This window comes from Trachemys scripta, unplaced genomic scaffold (assembly GCF_013100865.1).
Source record: "Trachemys scripta elegans isolate TJP31775 unplaced genomic scaffold, CAS_Tse_1.0 scaffold_26, whole genome shotgun sequence".
NCBI classification, from domain to species: domain Eukaryota; kingdom Metazoa; phylum Chordata; order Testudines; family Emydidae; genus Trachemys; species Trachemys scripta.
The window spans coordinates 3,373,050-3,377,411 of record NW_023260511.1 but is presented as its reverse complement, the minus strand read 5'-3'; positions in this window follow the sequence as shown (position 1 = coordinate 3,377,411).

Below are 4,362 nucleotides of genomic sequence, written 5' to 3'. Positions count from 1 at the left end.
CTCTGGCTGTGCCTGGCTCCTGCCCTGGGCTGTGCGCTCAGTTCTGATGTAGCATTGTCAGTCCTAGAGCTCACAGCCTGTCACCAAGGGGGGCAGGACAGGAGGGGACTGGCTGCCCCAAGCACCCCCGTGAGGAAGCAGTGGGGGGGGCGGAGCACAGTTCTCCTAATGCCTGGGGACTGGATGGCGCCACCTCCCCGGAGTCAGCAGCGTGTGGCTCCGAGGTAACGTCTGAGAGCTCCTCAGGTGACACACGGCCACAGCCGCCGTCCCAGCGGGTGACCTCCTAGTGCTTGTGCAGAGCACGGCTCACACACGAGGGCAGACATCTTGGGGGCTGCCTGGCCCCGCTCTGCGTGGAGAAGGAGCTGCCCTTTCTCACCTGCTCCGGGTCCTTCAGCACCTGGGGCCAGATTCAGGAGCCCAGCAATGCAGACAGGCGTCTCATGAGACTGAGAGTGCTCAAGGGAGTGATGTGCCTAAGTCTCATTGACTGCCAACAGGAGTCAGGTGCCCGGCCTGCCTAGGAGTTCTAGTGAATCCCACTAGGTGCCTGGCAGTGTCACTAGGTGCCTAAATACCTTTGTCACGCTGGCCCCTGGGGTAAAGAGAGGCAGTGTGGCCTACTGGACAGAGCACGGGCCTGGAAATCAGATCTGACTCCTGTTCCTGGAATCTGCCCTGCTGGGTGACCTTGGGCCAATGATATCTTCACCATCCTGTGCCTCAATTACCTCATCTGTTTCCTTACTGTGTAAAGCACTTTGTGATCCATGGGTGAGCTAGGTGTGATTAATGTTAAAACCTCCATCCAGGCCAGGCCTGTGTTTAACAGCATGGGTTTGGCTGAGTTCTCTATTACTAAATCAGGAGAGGGTTTTTATCAACATATATGATCAGTGTTTGATTGTCAGGCTTCCGGCACTAAATAAAGATGCTGTGGCCAGATCTGTGTGTATGGGACAGGAAGCGGGGAGAGATGACAATCAGACGTGAGGACAGGACGGGGCAGAGCAGAGAGGGGCCACAGCGTCCCTCCTGCCTCAGTCATATGGCCCTGATGGGGATTCAGAGCAGCAACAGCGTCTGGGTTCACAACACTCTGAGCAGGGAGAGGGTCCTTCAGCCCTGAGCCCTGAGGGGAAAAAGGGGCAGGTGGGAGCAGGGAGCGACTGAAGATTATTCCCACCCGACCCCATCTGGAGCTGAAACCACTGGACTATTTCTGTCCCTCATGTTTCCCCCAACTGCCCGGATGATCCTGTCTCTGTGCCTCTTTCCACCTGGTGAGTATCGGGATGCCTGTGCTATCTCCTAGGGGGTTGGGAGGAAACAGAATTGAGAGCAACCCCTGGCCCAGGGACTTGGCAAATCCCCTCTAGTGGCAGAGAGGGTTGCGCTGTTGCAATGTTCGAGAGAGTGGGAGTATCGCAAACCAGCACAGGGCCAGTGCTCGGTGCTGCGGATGGGCCGGTGCTAGCAGTCTCATAGACTCATAGACTCTAAGGTCAGAAGGGACCATTATGATCATCTAGTCTGACCTCCCACATGATGCGGGCCACAAAAGCTGACCCACCCACTCCTGGAAGAATTCTCTCCCTTGATTCAGCTGTTGAAGTCCCCAAATCATGATTTAAAGACTTCAAATTGCTGAGAATCCCCCAGCAAGCGACCCCTGCCCCATGCTGCGGAGGAAGGCAAAAAACCTCTAGGGCCTCTGCCAATCTACCCTGGAGGAAAATTCCTTCCCGACCCCAAATATGGCAATCAGCTGAACCCCGAGCATGCGGGCAAGATTCTCTAGCCAGACCCTCTGGAAAAAGTTCTCTGTAGTAACTTTTAATATCCCATCATTGACCATTGTTGCTAATTACCAGCGATGGCACGTTATTGACCTATTGACTAAAATCACTTTATCCCATCAAACCATCCCCTCCATAAACTTATCAAGCTTAATCTTAAAGCCAGAGAGGTCTTTTGCCCCCACTGTTTCCCTCGGAAGGCTGTTCCAAAACTTCACCCCTCTGATGGTTAGAAACCTTTGTCTAATTTCAAGCCTAAACTTCCCGACGGCCAGTTTATATCCATTCGTTCTCGTGTCCACATTAGTACTGAGCTGAAATAATTCCTCTCCCTCCCTGGTATTTATCCCTCTGATATATTTAAAGAGAGCGATCATATCCCCCCTCAGCCTTCTTTTGTTTAAGGTAAACAAACAGAGCTCCTCGAGTCTCCTTTCATACGACAGATTTTCCATTCCTCGGATCATCCTAGTGGCCCTTCTCTGTACCCGTTCCAGTTTGATTTCATCCTTTTTAAACATGGGAGACCAGAACTGCACACAATACTCCAAATGAGGTCTCACCAGTGCCTTGTATAACAGAACCAGCACCTCCTTATCCCTACTAGAAATACCTCGCCTAATGCATCCCAAGACCGCATTAGCTTTTTTCACGGACACGTCACATTGCCGACTCATAGTCATCCTGCGATCAACCAGGACTCCGAGGTCCTTCTCCTCTTCCGTTACTTCCAACCGATGCGTCCCTAGCTTATAACTAAAATTCTTGTTATTTATCCCTAAATGCATAACCTTACACTTCTCACTATTAAATTTCATCCTATTACTATTACTCCAGTTTACAAGGTCATCCAAATCTCCCTGCAGGATATCCCGATCCTTCTCCGAATTGGCAATACCTCCCAACTTTGTGTCATCCGCAAACTTTATCAGCCCACTCCTACATTTGGTTCCAAGGTCAGTAATGAATAGATTAAATAAAATCGGACCCAAAACCGAACCTTGAGGAACTCCGCTGGTAACCTCCCTCCAACCTGACAGTTCACCTTTTAGTACGACCCACTGCAGTCTCCCCTTTAACCAGTTCTTTATCCACCTCTGGATTTTCATATCGATCCCCATCTTTTCCAATTTAACCAATAATTCCTCATGCGGTACCATATCAAACGCTTTACTGAAATGGAGGTATATTAGATCCACCGCATTTCCTTTATATAAATAATCTGTTACTTTCTCAAAGAAGGAGATCAGGTTGGATTGGCACGATCTACCTTTCGTAAAACCATGTTGTAATTTGTCCCAATTGGCATTGTCCTCAAGGTCCTTAACTACTTTCTCTTTCAAAATTTTTTCCAAGACCTTGCATATTACAGATGTTAATCTAACAGGCCTGTAGTTACCCGGGTCACTTTTTTTCCCCTTCTGGAAAACAGGAACCACATTAGCTATTCTCCAGTCAAACGGTACCACCCCCGAGTTTACAGATTCATTAAAAATTATCGCTAACGGGCTTGCAATTTCTCGTGCCAGTTCCTTTAATATTCTCAGATGAAGATCATCCGGTCCGCCCGATTTAGTCTCGTTAAGCTGTTCGAGTTTGGCTTCTACCTCGGATACGGTAATGTCAGTCCCCACTCCTTTATTCCCATCTGTCTCGCTTCTACTATTCCTCAGCCGTTCATTAGCCTCATTAAATACCAATGCAAAATATTCATTTAGATATTGTGCCATGCCTAGATTATCCTTAATCTCCACTCCATCTACAGTCTTAAGCGGTCCCACTTCTTCTTTCTTTGTTTTCTTCCTATTTATATGGCTATAAAAGCTCTTGCTATTGGTTTTAATTCCCCTCGCAAGGTCCAACTCTGCACAGCTTTTGGCTTTTCTCACTCCATCTCTACATGCTCTGACCTCAATAAGGTAGGTTTCTTTGCTGATTCCTCCCACCTTCCACTCCCTGTACGTTTTCTGTTTTTTCTTAATGATCCCTCTGAGACGCTTGCTCATCCAGCTTGGTCTAAATCTCCTGGCTGCGAACTGTTTTCCCTTTCTCGGGATACAGGCCTCCGACAGCTCCTGCAACTTCAACTTCAGTTGGCCCAGGATGGGGTTACAGTCACAGCTTCACAGGGTTTAAGGCCAGGAGGGACCATTAGCCCATCCAGTCTGACCCCCTGATAGCCCAGAGCAGAGAACTTCCCCCAGCTCCCCTGCACTGAGCCCAGTCACTTGTGTTTGACTAAAGCATCCCCCAGAAAGGCCTCTGGCCTGGCTGTGACTCCCGCACTTCCCTGGGGAGCTGGTGCTAGGGATTAATCCCCCACACAGGGAGAAACTGCTGCCTCCTTTCTCACTGGAGTTTGCCCAGACTCAGTGTCCAGCCTTTGGGTCTGGTTCTGCCTGTCTCTGCTGCACTGAGGAGCCCGTCAGCACCTGGGTTTTCTCCCCAGGAAGGAGCTTGGACACCATGACCTGCCCAGCTGTCTGACCAGCTCCACACATGGAGCTCCTCCGGCCCATTCTGTGAGGCCTCTTCTCCAGCCCTCACAGCATTTTTCTGG